Source organism: Schistocerca nitens, chromosome 4, assembly GCF_023898315.1.
Source record: "Schistocerca nitens isolate TAMUIC-IGC-003100 chromosome 4, iqSchNite1.1, whole genome shotgun sequence".
In the NCBI taxonomy this organism is placed as follows: domain Eukaryota; kingdom Metazoa; phylum Arthropoda; class Insecta; order Orthoptera; family Acrididae; genus Schistocerca; species Schistocerca nitens.
Genome location: NC_064617.1, coordinates 246,034,420 through 246,052,747, shown reverse-complemented (window position 1 = coordinate 246,052,747; position 18,328 = coordinate 246,034,420). Strand labels below are relative to the sequence as shown.

The following is an 18,328-nucleotide window of genomic DNA, read 5'->3' as shown; positions in this document are numbered from 1 at the left end:
GGCGATGTTGTCCGGCGCGTGGGCACGTTATCTGTGGCGCGGTGGCATGTTCGTGGGGAAGCGGTGCGTGAATGCATGTTAAGTGTGTGTACGTGCGTAGCCACGCGGCTCGTACGTCGCGTGCCATGGACTTCCCAGAAAAAAAAAATCTTCTTTTGAAGACTGATTTTGTGTCAGGTTAGTATGACATCAGATCTGGTCGAGCAGTCTCTTTCCTGTTGTTGACCCCGACATACAGGATCAGCTGTTTTCACGACGTTGCAAATTTATTTCTATTTACACTACTGGCCATTAAAATTGCTGCACCAAGAAGAAATGCAGATGATAAACGGGTATTCGTTGGACAAATATATTATACTAGAACTGACATGTGATTACATTTTCACGCAATTTGGGTGCATAGATCCTGAGAAATCAGTACCCAGAACAACCACCTCTGGCGGTAATAACGTCCTTGATACGCCTGGGCATTGAGTCAAACAGAACTTGGATGCCGTGTACAGGTACAGCTGCCCATGCAGCTTCAACACGATACCACAGTTCATCAAGAGTAGTGACTGGCGTATTGTGACGAGCCAGTTGCTCGGCCACCATTGACGAGACGTTTTCCAGTGGTGAGAGATCTGGCGAATGTACTGGCCATGGCAGCAGTCGAACATTTTCTGAATCCAGAAAGGCTCGTACAGGACCTGCAACATGCTGAAATGTAGAGTTTCGCAGGGATCGAATGAAGGGTAGAGCCACGGGTCGTAACACATCTGAAATGTAACGTCCAAAGTGTCGTCAATGCGAACATGAGGTGACCGAGACGTGTAACCAATGGCACCCCATACCATCACGCCGGGTGATACAACAGTATGGCGATGACGTATACACGCTTCATGTGCGTTCACCGCGATGTTACCAAACACTGATGCGACCATCATGATGCTGTAAACAGAACCTGGATTCATCCGAAAAAATGATGTTTTGCCATTCGTGCACCCAGGTTCGTCGTTGAGTACACCATCGCAAGGTCTCCTGCGTGTGATGCAGCGTCAAGGGTAACCGCAGCCATGGTCTCCAAGCTGATAGTCCATGCTGCTGCAAACGTCGTCGAACTGTTGGTGCAGATGGTTGCTGTCTTGCAAACATCTCCGTCTGTTGACTCAGCGATCGAGACGTGGCTGCACGATCCGTTACAGCCATGCGGATAATATGCTTGTCATCTCGACTGCTAGTGATACGACGCCTTTGGGATCCAGTACGGCGTTCCGTATTACCCTCTTGAACCCACTGATTCCATATTCTGCTAATTGTATCTCGACCAACGCGAGCAGCAATGTCGCGATACGATAAACCGCAATCGCGATAGGCTACAATCCGACCTGTATCAAAGTCGGAAACGTGATGGTACGCATTTCTCCTCCTTAATCGAGGCATCACAACAACGTTTCACCAGGCAACGCCGGTCAAGTGCTGTTTGTGTATGAGAAATCGGTTGGAAACTTTCCTCATGTCAGCACGTTGTAGGTGTCGCCACCGGCGCCAGCCTTGTGTGAATACTCTGAAAAGCTAATAATTTGCATATTACAGCATCTTCTTCCTGTCGGTTAAATTTCGCGTCTGTAGCACATCTTCGTGGAGTAGCAATTTTAATGGTTAAAATGGCTTTGAGCACTATGGGACTTAACTGCTGTGGTCATCAGTCCCCTAGAACTTAGAACTACTTAAACCTAACTAACCTAAGGACATCACACACATCCATACCCGTGGCAGGATTCGAACCTGCGACCGTAGCGGTCACGCGGCTCCAGACTGTAGCGCGTAGAACCGCACGGCCACTTCGGCCGGCTGCAATTTTAATGGCCAGTAGTGTAATTCTGTGGCCGGATGTCCTCCATGTCGCCACAGTCGTAAGCTGACGGAAGACAGGAGTGTAATGTGCGTCATCTATTTGTGAATAACGCAATTGTTACGAAATTAATTCGCCGATTGCGAGTTCTTTGACATCAGCTGTGTTAGGTATAGTTTTCTGCCGATCAGGGGCTCATGAGAATTTGTGCCGGACCCAGACTCGAATCCGGATGTCCCGCTTATCGTGAGCGGTCGGCTATCCGTGCCCTCATATCTCCACATACCTTGTGAGATGAGTTCGTACGCCGCTGAGTTGTGTAGCGCGCAGGGCGAGCTGTGGCTGACCGCGCGCGTGTCGGCAGCCGGCTGGTCTCGGTGTGGCCGCGGCGTCTGCCGCTATCTTTGGTACGCCGGCATGTGTACCCGGAATCGACGCGCTGCGTGCCTCGCCTCCTCCCTCGCCGCCGACTACGCCGCCTCGGAAGCTCGTCCTCTCGCACGCCAGTTTTCTCCGCCGTACCCTCGGAATGCACACGTGCCGGGTCGCAGTGCGGTACGACACCGTGAGAGGCCGTGAAATTTCGCATCTCGCTGTGTAGCTCCTTCTGGCAAGGATTACACTACCTGATCGTAAGTGTCCGGATACTCCTGTTAATGCAGAAATGACCTCTAGATGTCACGAAAGGCCGACCCACCAGTACAAAAGGAGGCGGGATGTATTGTGTTGTGTGTACAGAAGCAGTAGCTGCAGAATGTTTGGCCGGCCGGGGTGGATGAGCGGTTCTAGGCGCAAGTCTGGAACCTCGCGACCGCTACGGTCGCAGATTCGAATCCTGCCTCGGGCATGGATGTGTGTGATGTCCTTAGGTTAGTTAGGTATAAGTAGTTCTAAGTTCTAGGGGGCAACGGCCTTGCCGCAGTGGATACACCGGTTCCCATGAGGTCACCGAAGTTAAGTGCTGTCGGGCGTGGTCGGCACTTGGATGGGTGACCATACACGCCGCCATGCGCTGTTGCCATTTTTCGGGGTGCAGTCAGCCTCGTGATGCCAATTGAGGAGCTACTCGACCGAATAGTAGCGGCTTCGGTCAAGAATACCATCTTACGACCGGGAGAGCGGTATGCTGACCCCACGCCCGTCCTATCTGCATCCTCCACCGAGGATGACACGGCGGTCGGATGGTCCCGGTAGGTCACTCGTGGCCTGAAGACGGAGTGCTTTTTCTTTAAGTTCTAGGGGACTGATTTTTTTTTTACAGAATGTTTCGGTCAGGAGAGCTCAGTTACTTTGAACGTAGACCAGTCATTGGATGTTACCAGAGTTGCGGACATTTTAACCTTTCTAAAGCTGCTGAAGTCGACTGTTGGCGATGTTAGAGTGAAGTGGAAACGTGAAAGAACAACCACATCTCAACCAAGACCGTGCAGATCACCTGTAATGACGGACAGGGCACTTCAAACGTTGCGCAGGATGGTTGTAAACGATCGCATGGAATCACCGGACGCAACCACTCATGAGTTCCAAAGTGCTACCAGTAGCCCGTTAGCACAATCACTGTGCGTAAGGAGTTCAAAAGAATGGTCTAGCAGCTCATAAGCCACACAATCATCTAGTCAGTGCTAAGTGACGCATGAGGTGGTGTAAAGAGAGACACCACTGGACAATAGATGACTGGACACGAATGATTTGGAGTGATGAATCCGCTGTACTCTTTCACAGTCTGATAAAAGGGTTTGGGCTAGGCGAATTCCTGTAAACTTCACCTACCATCTTTTGCAGTGCCAACACTGAAGTACGGAGGAGTTGGTATTATACTGGTGAGAATTTTTGGCGTGGTTGCGCTTAAGGAAGGATATAAACACTCCTGTAAACTTTACCTGCCACCTTGTGCAGTGCCAACACAAGTACGAACGAGGTGGTATTATACTGAGGGGATTTTCGTCGTGGTTGCTCTTAAGGAAGGATATAAACACATTTCACAGCATTATGTAATGCATATAGTAGTTTATATCAGCATGACTACGCACCTCTCATAAAGCAGCATATGAGGGGCGCTGTTTTGTGACAATGACATTCCTGGAGTGGACTGGCCTGCTCGGAGTTCCGACCGGAACCCAATGGAACACATTTGGGACGAGCTAGAACGTTTATTCATGTGCAGACTCCAGCGTTAATCACTACCTTCTCTGGTTGCGGCTCTGGAGAAACAGTGGGCTGCCACTCTTCCACAGACATTCGGATAGCTCATGGTAAGTGACGGCAGCAGAGTTCACGCGATCATCGAGACGAACGAAAGACACACCTGATATTGATGTCCCCTAATAGACTCTACATACTTTTGATCAGATACTGTATGAGCTTGTGGCTACCGGCTGAAAGTCAGTATGTAAATTTAAAATACTGTCCATGTGGAGGCTCCCAACTTCCTTGACCAAAAGCGGTAATAAAACGGCAGTTAAGAATGAATATAAAGAATAGACAATATGTGCAGGTAGGGCAGTTGTGGTACTAGTCTAGAACATTGAAACTAAACAACGATATAAGATTATAGTTTTCTCCCGTCGTCGTCGAGAAGATAAAGAACAAGCTCTGAACGCGGAATGATGGAGAAGAAAATGGGCTGTGTCCTTTGCAAATGGAAGCATTCCGGCATTTGATTTCAGCGATTTAGGCAGATCACGGAAAACGTAGATCTGGATGGTTGGACGGGTATTTGAATCCTCCACCCTTCCTAATGCGAGTCCAGTGAGCTAACCGCTTCATCATGTCGCTCGGTAATTCACTCAGAGAAGATCAAGGACTATAGTGTGTTCATTTGGAGTCACTGCGTCATTACACGAAAAGTAGCAAGATCGGTCAGAGGAAATGTACTGTGGAGCACTGAGAAACACCACCCGTATTATTTACAATATTATTGTTGAGAGTGCGACTGGTGGTTGCTTCAGATATGTGTTCTTAGGTGGTATGGGTTAGTTGTGAGACCTGTCTCAGTCTCTTGTTGCCGTACAGCCTATACGTGGACACACATCGTTAATCGAGGAACGCTCATCATCTTCTCAGTCTCTAAAGGTGGAATCTTACATCTTTGTGGAATCCAGTGACACGTTCCGTTAACGCTAGAATTCAGGACATTTTCGACAGAAGCAGACTATCGTTCTCACTGTAAAAGCGTGTACCCAGCGAAGGTAGTGGGCAACAGCTGCCTTGCCACCCTCCCCCTTCTCCAACAAAAAAAAAAAAAAAAAAAAAAAATCTTTTTAGATAGAACTCATATCCTACCCCGCGAGACAGACGTATGAATTCAATATCAGTTTGAAGAAAACTAAAACACGTCATGGATATTTGCTAGCTGCAAGTGCTCCCAGAGACTTTAGTCACGAAATCTCAAAACTACTTCGTCATTCGTGGCGTAATCAACATGATTTGCCCCTCACCTCTCCACCTCCCAACCCTAAATTAGATCCAGGACCCGTTGTTCTCATTGCACGTAAACTAAGAATTTCCGCATGTGTCCTATTTCCATATTCATTTGCTACTACCCGTAGATACGAAACGTATCAATAAAATTATATAGGTGAATTATTCTTTTAATATAGCTGTGATAATGAGAACGCTTAATTTTGTTAGGAATGCACACTCACAACGTTTAGTGTGTCTAAAGCAGACTACTGGTATGAACTTCTGATATAATTATTTCAGTCATGTGATTTGTTTCGTCACTTAGTTTGTAGTGCTATTGTTTCTTTGATTTCAAGGATCCTTCTGCTTGGAAAGATTCCTCAGAATGTTACCTTATCTGTAGCTGTTTCGACTAACGTACTCTTTTCTACGATTCAGATTATGTTTAGGACACTACACACCTATTTTAGTTCATCGAGGAGGTGGTCTAGTGATTGACACTGAACCGTCAGTAAAACTGTGCAGGGTCCAAATCTATTTCCGACCAGCATGATCTGGGTTACTTCCGAAATATGCAGATACATTTCTTTCAACACCGCTACAACAAATTCTGTCCTACATCGCAGTTCAACGGGGACTGTGCTGCTTCTCTCCCTTCCCCGAGAGGACCTTTTTATTCCGGTTTTCTCCAGCAGTCACTATTCTTTATTATGACGACTTTCTGTGGTACGTTGCCCTTTACAACCAAAACTGCCAATCCGAACGGGCTTCCTTCCGCTCACTTTTCTTACGTGAGATATATTTGACACCATAACAATTCGGATCTTTTGGCAGAATGTACATACTACCTCCACTACGGCAGGCGGTACTGCATGTTGTTCCCACTCTGTAGTCTTCAGGTCTACATCTTGGCTTCCAGATGTGTATACTCTGCTGTCACACATACAGAAACCCATATGCTGACATGATGGCCGGCAAACTTGCGTAATCCCTTTATAGCTGACCTGATTGACTGGCTTCTCGCTGATGTAGCTGACTGTAAAGTCGCTGACGTGATTGCCTGGACACTCAAGCTTCTGTCACGCGTTGCCTGAACTGTTCTTGTCATAACGTTCATTTTCGAGTTTTGACCGTATCTCAGACACTTCTTACCTCACGTCAAACAACATTTGCTCACTGAGAAGGACAATGAAATTAATACTGGAAATTAAATCAACTGACAAATGCGTTACCATGACCGCATGAAACAAAATAAAATTAACGTCTGAAGGGTAAACCTGTATTAGATACCCATAACAGTGCTCTTAACAGAGAACTTTTCTTCCTTTTCGTACGGTGTGAAACGAAGTTGATACGCACGCGTAATTTGAGATCACTTGTGATTGAGTACGAACAATACGAAGATGATGGGCTTAAAATCTAAACTGCAACATATTGAGTTCAGCGTAGTCCCCAATAACTTGTGGAACGCTGTGGTCTGAGTATCACTTTCAGAATGTAACAGAATACAAGGGTACTAATAGTAACATTACTGATAACTTCTCATTTGTATAAATGCTATCGAAAGAATCTCACTAGACTGGTTAACACAGTGTCACCTGTTACATTTTTGTTTACCTGACTAAATTTTAAATGGGAGTATCTGAGAGTAAGATCGCTGATGAACTCTCTAACTGCGCCAAATAATTTGGGAGAGTCGAAACATTTTCGACATATTGTAGAGCTACTTACTGATTTCATGTCCGACCTTATCTCTAACTGATTTTGGGGAATATCTAAACTCTCGGGCTTGTTGACCGTAACCTTACTAGGTTCCTACCACCCGTTTTCCTCTCCATTCCTGTGTCGGTGGCTTATTTCCTGCTGCCCTCTTCCGCTTACGAACAGGAAGAATCAGGACTTTTTTTCCTCTACCGCCAACATATTGTTACATTAAGCAGTAATAACTGATACTTCTGCACATAGAGCTAGCAGTATTAACAGCACAGTACTTTGTCAGACTTGGATCTATTAGAACTGGTACAACCTAGTATTCTTTTTAACGTTGGCCTTGTGGAGCCATATATGAAGTGAGGACAGGGGAAGGGGAGAAGGAGAGGACGGGGTGGAAATACGATGGCGGAGGCGTACTGTCAAATATGCGATCAGAACCTCTGACATTTGTTATACACACAAAATATTGTTACAGATGAACATATTATTTTATTAATCTATTTAACCTGACAAGATTAGGACCAACATGTCTTCTCTTACACCTAACCAGGCATTCTACGTATTTTACATTACATATATTACAATAAGTAATAAGTATCTTGTAAGGTATATCTAATACAGAGTACAGCTTTTAGAAATTAGGAGAGTGCAGGGAAACACAGAGCTTACATTCGTCCATGAAAACTACAACTATAAATACACATTACAGGGAGTACAATTAAACTATGATGCCTAGCAGAAATTGACATGAGAGAAAAGATGGAAGAGAGAGAGAGAGAGAGAGAGAGAGAGAGAGAGAGAGAGAAATGGCAGAGAAAACACTGAGAAGCAATGGAACACCAGACTTTTGGATAATTAAGCTTTGTAACAAGCAGCTACGCTGTTTGTGTGTAGGAATAAACGCCGTAGCTAGTAATGTCTCATGAGTGAGTCTTTTTTAAAAGTATTAAGTTAAAATAGCGCTTTATTGTTCACTAAATTTGTTTTGCCAATTTTTACTGTAACTTGGTCTTTTGCAGTCACTATTCCTCCTATACGTCTGTCTCTGTGACTAATAAAAAAATAAACCAACTACAAATAAATCGAGTTTTCTACAGTGTATACTATACTGTCCACGAGTGTAAAAGCTCGGTAGCATCGTGAACATTAAGAATTTTTAAAGCCGTAATTCTCTCTCTCTCTCTCTCTCTCTCTCTCTATCTGTGTGTGTGTGTGTGTGTGTGTGTGTGTGTGTGTGTGTGTGTGTGCTTTCCGAGGGTGGGGGAGGGTGCGAACTTTTATTGTGTCGAAGAAAGAAACTTTGTAAAGCCGTTCTGAATAGGGAGATTTGGTCCATGTGAATGTGAGATTTTATATTCCTCTTGTCAGGTCACCAGACAAGTTGTGACATGAACTGAGAAAAATTGCTCATGTAGTAGCTATTTCGTGACTCAGCTCAGAAACACATTGCAGGAGTCGCAAGTGGCATCTGTTCGTACTGATGATAGCAAATTACGTATGAGCATATGTGACGAACAGGTGAGTGTAAGTGGAGAGAGAGAGAGAGAGAGAGAGAGAGAGAGAGAGAGAGAGGGGGGGTTTCTTTTGGGAGATAGGGTGAGTGGAAGAGTGTAAAGTGGAAAGGATGAAGGATGAAAAGAGAGGAAGAATTGGCAAAACTAAACCAGTGATTTTTGACGTCATAGATATATCAATTACCTTTCTACATCACGTCATGCGATACACTGTTGGACAACAGTATATGTCATGAGACTTTTCCTCAAATGCTGTTTTTTCGTAGTAATATACGCATCGTTTTATATCGACGAATAGTTTTCTGCTTTTAGGACGTCCGCCAGTAATATGTGTGCTAACAACAAACTATTTTCTAAGAAAGTGTGGAATACAACGGAGTTTTGTGTCTCTGTAAGGCCTTATGTTCGTTCCCGGTATCAGCCTTGGCATGAAATAAACATTACAGCACTGACAGAGTTAGGGTGTGTCGACAGCAGAAAGCATTCTATAACCTCTAGCAGATCGGTGACAGCGTCGCTTCTCAGAAAGTAGTCATTGACAGTCCAGAAAACAATCTGAACAGAGACTGTCTCAGCACCCACGAAGGATCGAGTGCCAAGCGCTCGCGACCTGGAAAAGGCTGGAGGCTGCGAAATGTAGGTTGCACCTTCGGCTAACTTCGGCTCTCGTCGTCGGGGCTCCGGCGATGCTGTTGCTACAGCGAACGTAGCAGCAGCATACGGCGCCGCAAGATGCAGCACAAGAAATAACTCAAGGCCTCGCCATGTAAAACAAGACGCAAATGAAGGACCGCTCATGGAAATGCCGGCCTCCGCTCCTAGTTGTCTTTCCTCCTCCGCCCTTGCACTCGATGTTCTCATTGGTCCGGCCACCGACCGTATGCACCTCACAGGCAACTGACAAGGCACTACAGAATGCTTAGGTAGCATTACGACTTTATCAGTTGCCTTGCAAATGCAGTTAATTTGAAAGTGTCTGCTCACTATGTGTCAGAAATCATGCTGGCATTCTGCTTACCGTCGTTCAGTGGAAGTGGCCGGTTCGGTTCAGAGCCTTGTCGAGTGTTTGATGTAAACGCCCCGTTATCCGATACGTCGCTTACATTTCTAGAATCAAATGGTTCAAATGGCTCTGAGCACTATGGGACTTAACTGCTGAGGTCATCAGTCCCCTAGAACTTAGAACTAATTAAACCTAACTAACCTAAGGACATCACACACATCCACGCCCGAGGCAGGATTCGAACCTGCGACCGTAGCGGTCGCGAGGTTCCAGACTGTAGCGCCTAGAACCGCTCGGCCACTCCGGCCGGATTTCTAGAATCGACTTACAAAAATGCACACAATTGAAAAATAACGAAGTCCGTCTAAACGAGGCATATAACAGGGAGTGAAGAGATTGCTGGAACATGTGTGCTGGATCATGTGATTGCTGCATAGCGTTATGGTCGAATGCTAGTTCTTTATGTTTATAGCAGTCTCATAACCCTTGGATTTGTTAGCGAAACAACATAACCTCGGTTATTATACGAACGGGGAAAGAAAGATTACAACAAATTGCAAAAAATGAGCCTTCCGTTCCGTATGCCCTGACATTTTTACGCGATTAAGTAGCTATCCTTCTTTCGCATGGTGGTTTACATGTAATGGTTTCCATCTAAGGCGCATACAATAAAACACTACTAGGCAGTAAGGAATGGAGGTCTCTGTTTCTCGCCGGCCGGTGTGGCCGTGCGGTTGTAGGCGCTTCAGTCTGGAACCGCGTGACCACTACGGTCGCAGGTTCGAATCCTGCCTCGGGCATGGATGTGTGTGATGCCCTTAGGTTAGTTAGGTTTAAGTAGTTCTAAGTTCTAGGGGACTGGTGACCACAGATGTTAAGTCCCATAGTGCTCAGAGCCATTTGAACCATTTCTCTGTTTCGCGCACACTTACCACAATTTTTATTCTTCTACTGCATTCTCATCTTTTTTTAAAGTATAACTGTTGTGTTACTCTACTAGAAGAACTGGTAATGGCAGAACCTAGCTTTTATACGGTTTGAGAGGGTATCTCTTCTTGATGGAATAAAATTTCTTGAATTTATAGCAGTGCAGTCAGCGTACCTGATTACCACATGGAGGAGATCTGTTCGATTCTTGCCCCGGCCAAAAGTTTTTCTTCGGGGAAGAACTGGAGTAATGTACACTTATTCTATTGACAACAGTTGAGGAGGCAACTGAAGAAGTAACGGCCTCCGATTGGCAAGGCCGCGCGGGATTAGCCGAGCAGTCTAGGGGGCTGCAGTCATGAACTGTGCGGCTGGTGCCGGCGGAGGTTCGAGTCCTCCCTCGGGCATGGGTGTGTGTGTTTGTCCTTAGGATAATTTAAGTTAAGTAGTGTGTGTGTAAGCTTAGGGAGTGATGACCTTAGCAGTTAAGTCCCATAACATTTCACACACATTTGAACTTTTTTTTTTTTTATTGGCAGGGCCGAGATGAATGGACGGAAAAGTGCTTTGTTGACCACACTCCTTTTAGTACTGCGTTTAATAATGTGGATTACACAACGGTCTGTCTAGATTACAAGGTTCCCTGGGTCTGATCTCAGAATCGATTTAGTAAATGCTGGTACATGTTGTGTAGTACTGAACGTTTGTCCCTGCACCCCCTGAGCAGTACTGGGGCAAACCGATGAATTCATGTTTATGAGATATCAGGTACTGGTCGACACGCCTCCGCAGCCGAGATCGCTATCGATGTTCGGCAGTCCTCATGCTATGCGGGAGGAGTCGCCTGTTTCTCGGCATTGTTTCCTTCACCCACAACACGCGCACAACACTACCTCAGTGTACAAGCACTCGTAGCTAACTTCTACACCACACAAAGACGCACATGTCACTTCTTTACACACAAGGCAACTTATAAACTTGTTTTCCTCCTGTATTCGTTCCAGCATACGCTAAATGGTTGCTCTTCTATTTACTTGACACTGACACTTTTATCACGTCGTATGGAATCCCCAATCTTTGATGGGAATTTCGGAATTTTTTGTGGATGTAAAACATTTAATATTTGTGAGGTGTTAGTCTTGTCGCCAGGTCTTCCCAAAAGTATCGGCCAACGTTAGAAAGTTCGTCCGACGCCCTTCTGTCACTACTTAACATCTCCAATCTCTGACTTACAGTCCATTGGCTAGTATTATTTCAGTGTGACCGTTCCATCTTCACAACCAATAATCTGTTTCAATGAAGTTTTATTTTCAGTTCCTTAGAAAAAATTTAAAACTCTAGCCTTGTACAACCTTTTTTATCCCCCAAGAAGCTTTATTTTATTGCTTGTAGTCAAGGCAACAATATTTCAGAACTTACTTATTGCTTTACCTTGCGGGGTTTGACCTATCATACCATAAAGATAATAAGTCACGAATTTTGCTCAAGGGGTAATGGAACGAGCTATTCATCTTTAATCGGTTTCTTGAAACAGTATTTTACTCTATTTTTCAAGCATGGCAACATTTTCTCGATTGGTATTCCCCAGTGCACTGCAAATGTATCCCCACGACAATGGTGTAGTGCCAGAAAATTTTTTCACTGTTCATCTCCACATACGGATATTGATTACGGAGAGATTCGCTTTACGGAAGAAGGAGGGACAAAAAAATATGCACCACGAATGAATTATTACAATGGGACGGAAATTGGTAGATGTGATGTACATGTACAAGCAAGCAAATGATTACAATATCAGAAAAAATTTGGTGATTTGTTCAAGAGAAACAGCTTCACAAACTGAGCAAGTTAGTAATGCGTTGATCCCCCTCTGGTCCTCTTGCAAGCAGTTATTTGGCTTGACATTAACTGATAGTTGTCATCCTGTGGGATATCCTGCCAAATTCTGGCCAATTGGCGCGTTAGAGCGTCAAAACCGCGAGCTCGTTCTGCCCTTAATGCTCTAAACATTCTCAACTGGGGAGAGATCCGGCGACCTTGCTGGCGAAGGTAGGGTTTGGCGACCACGAAGACGAGCAGTAGAAACCCTCGCAGTGTGCGAGCGGCTGTTATTTTGCTGAAATGTAAGCCCAGTATGGCTTGACATGAAGGGCAACAAAACTGGGCGTAGAATATCGTCGACGTACCCATGTGCTGTAAGGGTGACGTCCTGCTATGAAATGAAATGGTACCGCAGACCATCACTCCTGCATGTCGGGCTGTATGGCGGGCGAGGCTCGGCATGATATCCAACCGCTGTCCGGAGCGTCTCAAGACACCTCTTCTGTGGTCATCAGGGCTCAGTCCGAAGCGGGACTCATCACTGAAGACAGTTGTACTCCAGTCAGTGAGATTTGAGGCCGAAGCCGTATCTGGAGACGACCCGAATAGTGATACCAACCGGTCTGCTACCTGCCATACGGCCCTATAAACAGGAGTGATGGTCTAGGGTGGTATTTATTTCAAAGCACTGCCCCTTTGGTTGTCATCTGCGGCACCCTTACAACACAGCGGAACGTCTATGATATTCTATGCCCCGTTTTGTTGCCCTTCAAGAGAAGCCATCCTGGGCTTAAATGCCGGCCTGTACACGGCGAGAGTTTCTACTGCTTGTCTTCGTGCTTGCCAAACCATACATTGGTCAGCAAGCTGCCGCATATCTCCCCAGTTGATTACGCTTGCGGCATTATGGGCAGGGCCCTCCAACCAGCTCAGGATTTTGACGACATAACGCGCCAGTTGGACAGAATTTGACATTACATACCTCAGAAGGACATCCAACAACTGTATCGATCAGTGCCACGCCGAATAACTGCTTGGCAGACGTGGACCAATGCGTTTCTGACTTGCTTAGTTTATGAAGCTCTTTCTCTTGAACAAATCATACAATTTTTATGACAGCGTAATCATTTATTTGTCTCTGCCTGTACATCACATCTACCGATTTGCGACCCATTCGACAAATTCCTTCGCGGTGTGTCTTTTTTTTTTGTGCAATTGTTTCGTAAGCCGCTATTCATCAATTTTATCGTGGCATAAGTTGCGAAACGAAGGTATTCCATTCTCTTGCTACAGTACACTACCGTAAGAATCTGCTCATTATACGTAGCGTCCCTGTTACTACACTGATCTTTATACGATGGCAAAGTTCATATCGTGTATTCTATAAGGGGTTAATCATCAGCATACGAAGTAGGCCTACCCAGCATTTCGAAGCGTTGCGAGATGTAGCGTCAGAGCGAACTGCCCGCGCAGGGGGCGCAGAGGCGGTTCAGGAGTCGTTGGCCGAGCCGCTGCTGCCGCCACCGCCGCCGGTAACCACTTGTTGATGCTGACCGCGAGTTTTAATTTGTCGCTCGGTGGGCTGCACCGATGACGTCACCGCTGAAGGCCGTCGCAGTGGCCACTGCTCTCCGCTCATCTCTCACCAAATCTCCCGCGCTTCCAGACGCACAGCTGGTAGAGGAGGTTCGACGCTCGATAACACCGGCTGATGTTTTAGAATATTTTTAGAACACCATTTCTCTCCGCTATTGTCATACTCTGCCGTTTCTTTTGCAGTATTATAATGCGTTCCTTCATAATTATAAGTCGCCTATTCACCTTCAGTTTAACTGCGCAGTATCTCAAAGTCACAACTCTGTAAAATTATCTGAAAAGAAGGTACATTCGGTTTTCCCACTATCACTCTCAGTTCTGGTGTTTCGCAGAGCCTTCGTGAGATAAAGCGAAACTCGGTGACAGATAGAGGAGAGACCCAGTTTGTCGTGCGTTTTCAGATGTGTTGATACTTTCTCTTCGAAAGACGGATCAAAGGTTGTTTATTTTCTTCGCTGCACTATCACGAGTCGCATCAGCTTTCACAAAAATTTTTACTTTTATATCATACGCGGCCGATTTTTTTATGCAATATGAACATGAAGCACATTCTGTATCCAAAAGTTCAGGAATATTCCTATAGCCTTCAGTAAATGCCAAAAGACCCTACTCTTTTCCTCGTGGAGGTCATGACAAGAAGTTGAGGTTCATGTAATTCCTTCAGTAAACAGAAGAGAACTGTGCATTTGCTTACGGTATTCGTACAATTTATTGTTCAGGTGTGACACTGATTTTGAGGGACACCGAAACAATTCCTGTATTTTACGAACAACTTATTACACTACAGAGTCATATGGATGTTCAGCCTTACTCAGATGTAAAATGGCACAAGTTCAGTGGGTTATCCAACAATGGATATTTCTCAAGGGCAATAGTAGAGCGAATTAACAATAAAGACGTCGCCGCGCGGGGTAGCCGCGCGGTCTCAGGCGTCCTGTCACATTTCACGTAGCTCCTCCCGTCGGTGGTTTGAGTCCTCCCTCGGACACAGGTGTGTGTTGTCCTTAGCGTAAGTTAGTTTAAGTTAGATTAAGTAGTGTGTAAGCTTAGGGACCGATGACCTCAGCAATTTGGTCCCATAAGACCTTACCACAAATTTCCAATAAATACATAATTTTTTTTAAGTTCGAAGAAAAAAAGGACGATAGTTTTGGATGGTTTTGACGCTGCTGCCTGCTTTTGAAGTCTTTCTCACAAACTAGTTGTCACCAACAACACCAGCTGAAGGAGAACTGACCGCGAGAAATATGAAAAAGCATTACAAATAATTCAAAGTAAACAAGTATTTCTCTTCCCAAAGTAAATAACTAAAAGATGTTCTTCTCTCGTGTCTTTCAGAAGTATGAACTACATAACCTTAAACATAATAGTTGCAAAGAGAAAAATAATGCTGAGGACAATGGAATCTTGCTACATTCGTCTGTTGTAGCTGTACGTTTTTGCAACAGAAGCGAGATCTAGAGCTTAATAACACTTTCTTTACTAAATCTAGCATTTTATATCGAATTAGCAACCGTTTGTTAGTACACCATCAACAAGATTACAAAAACTGAGAGTGTAACGTAATGAAATCTATGAGGTTCATGTACGGTAATAGAAATGCATCGAAGACGTTACGTATTGGAGTGTACATCGCTTAATAGACGGAAAGGAAAATTCTACGTTTGGTAGTCAATTTACAAATTAAGAATTTATAGATAAGTCAGGGGCATGAATAATAGCTCCTACTGTTATCAAAGAATTACCGAACTCATGCAGGTATGTTGCGTTTTGCCAACTAAGTCAAAGGCAGTTTGCATTTGCCATATGCAATTCGCTTCTTTTATCAGAATCTTTGGTCGGAGTAATGGAGCAAATACTAACAAATGCATATTATCATGACAACAATGGCTGAACGAATGTTGTCAACTGAGAATTAAAGCTTGTAACAATGTAATATTGACCAGATTCAGGATAAAGACCGAAAACATGAAAGCTGGATGGTGATTTGAACTTAGACCGAGACTCGAACTCATTCTGGAAACATCCCCCAGGTTGTGGCTAAGCCATGTATCCGCAATATCCTTTCTTCCAGGAATGTTAGTTCTGCAAGGTTCGCAGAAGAGCTTCTGTGAAGTTTGGAAGGTAGGAGACGAGGTACTGGCAGAACTGAAGCTGTGAGGACGGGTCGTGAGTCGTGCTTGGGTAGCTCAGATGGTAGAGCACTTGCCCGCGAAAGGCAAAGGTCCCGAGTTCGAGTCTCGGTCCGGCACACAGTTTTAATCTACAAGGAAGTTTCCCACTGTATGTCTTGTAGCGGCAAGAGTATGGGAATGGAAGGTTCTGTGTAGTAATTTGTAGATTGCTTCCGGTAATGTCGATAGAGTCACCGGCAAACTTGTCACGGCAAACAGCATCAACTGGATTACAACTACTGTATCAAAGATGCTCCTCTACTGTTGAATTTCATTCAGGATACTGCGGTCATTATGTATTGACTATTAGCTTAACTACGGCCATTTTGCAACTTTCATCCTTGTGGTATTTAGCACAGAGCTGAAGAAGCAGGTCTCGTACGTCTGTCCTTAGCGATTCGCAGGCGCAGGGACCGTAGATGGTGCTCCCTGGACGCTTAAGGTAACGGCTGTAGTGCCTGTAGGTGAGCAGGATTCCGCAAGAATTCTCCTGCCACGCGCTGCGAACCACCTTCATCACTCACGCTGCCACGTGGTCCAAAGCCCATTTATATGCCACCACTGTCTACATCCCATCCAAAAACCATATAATACCTAAGGTTGTTATTATGTTCCCCCGTGTCTTTTTTTATCTGAGGATAGAAATTTAGCGCACTTAACAGCATACCATGGCATTCCATTGATACTGCTATTTAAGAACGTATTTAATGTTTATTTAAGAAAATTATGAGAAACTTGACGGGCCTGGTGACCACGGAATTCAGTTTGATTTCTCTCGCGGGAATATATTATACCCCATCTCATCACTCAGGTAGAAATAAATTAACTTCATTTGATGCGCAGTCCACAGCAAGCATTTCAGTTTGACGCAATTTCGATGAGTTGTCAAAGATAGCTGCTTTATATGCAAGAAGCTTTTAATGTAGTCTCATGGCGCTGAGTGGACATCATTTCAGATCGTTCCGCCCGAGAAATGTCTGAAACTGGTACCGGGAATAGAGACACGCACATCAGGTGACAGGGGTTAACAAACTGCCCCAAGAGGAGATAATCACTCGGTCAAAAAAAAAAAAAAAAAAAAAAAGGTTCTGCAGCTACGGAGTCGACCTGTGCAATATAATCACATAAACGCACAGGATTTTACAGCTACAGGAGGAGCGGTTTTACTGTTAATATTTTTTTGTGTGTTCCATTTATGCATTTCAAATAAAGACACGTGTTAGCATCAACTGGATTACAACAACTGTATCAAAGATGCTCCTCTACTGTTGAATTTCATTCAGGATACTGCGGTCATTATGTATTGACTATTAGCTTAACTACGGCCATTGTCTGCAGGTAAGAGCTGAAAAAACGCAGATTTTATATATGCCATATATGACTCATGCAGCACAGAGAATCGTGTGACCGCGGTTTCAGTTTCTGATTCGGGATTAGGACACCAAATACTTGGACGATACAATGAAAAGGAAGCGTTGCAAAAAATAGTTTTTAAGTCAAACACGTTATATCATTTTACTGGGGTACGAAAACTCTTCCATTGCAGTATATTATCGTTGATCATGTGTGATGTGCTCCAAAACCAACGCACATCACAGAAACACAAAATGAGCATGCATTGCACTACTGACTAGAGCAGGGGTAGTGGACCTGTTTTTTACCTTTTGTGTCTCTGTTAGTAATAAAATTTTCTAGTCGCGTACCGGTTCCACAGTAATGGTCATTCGTGAAGTAGGAAAGTAAATTTACTTTATAAAATTTTTAAAGCAGAGTTACAGTAAGTTAAGGATATAAAAATAGTTACTTCCCAAATACTTTTGTCAGAATTTTATGAAAACCTAATGAAAATGTTTTTAATCACCGTATCGCCCACTAAAAAATGTAGAATGCCCACTAGTGGGCCGTAGGACCAGGTTGATTAACAATGGACTAGAATATCTAACAAAATTGTGAAGAAATACACATTTTTTTAAAAAAAAGAAGGCAGTTGTAAATTTTTGTGATGAAACACTGTTTCACATTAATCAAGACCCACAAAAATACCGCCTTTGGACATGGTGACGAGCTGTCGCGTGGACTCGACTAATGGCAGCTGACTGGCGTGACGAGAGGCTGTACCAGACAGCGCATCTGGTCATACGTCTGGCGAAGTACGTCACCCCGTGCAGGACTCACTCCAAAACCATACATTGTGCTTCGAATAACGTTTAAGGGGTATTTTAGCGTTTTCTTCTCATACGCCACGTATGACCGTCGAATGACCGCCGACCTTTGAGCCCATAGTAAGCCCGAGCATTAACTGTCTCTCCTTGACTTTTATCGGCCATTAAGAGCGTGCAAAGGG

General features: G+C 44.5%; 1 protein-coding gene and 1 pseudogene across 4 annotated transcripts in view; both read left to right on the top strand.

Annotated features, from left to right (window-relative positions):
• Positions 1 to 18,328, top strand: part of LOC126253666 (protein TMEPAI-like) — a 185,766-nt gene that overhangs the window by 90,909 nt on the left and 76,529 nt on the right. The gene's annotated exons all lie outside the window — the stretch shown is intronic.
• LOC126253876 (5S ribosomal RNA) lies at positions 2,738 to 2,855 on the top strand (annotated as a pseudogene).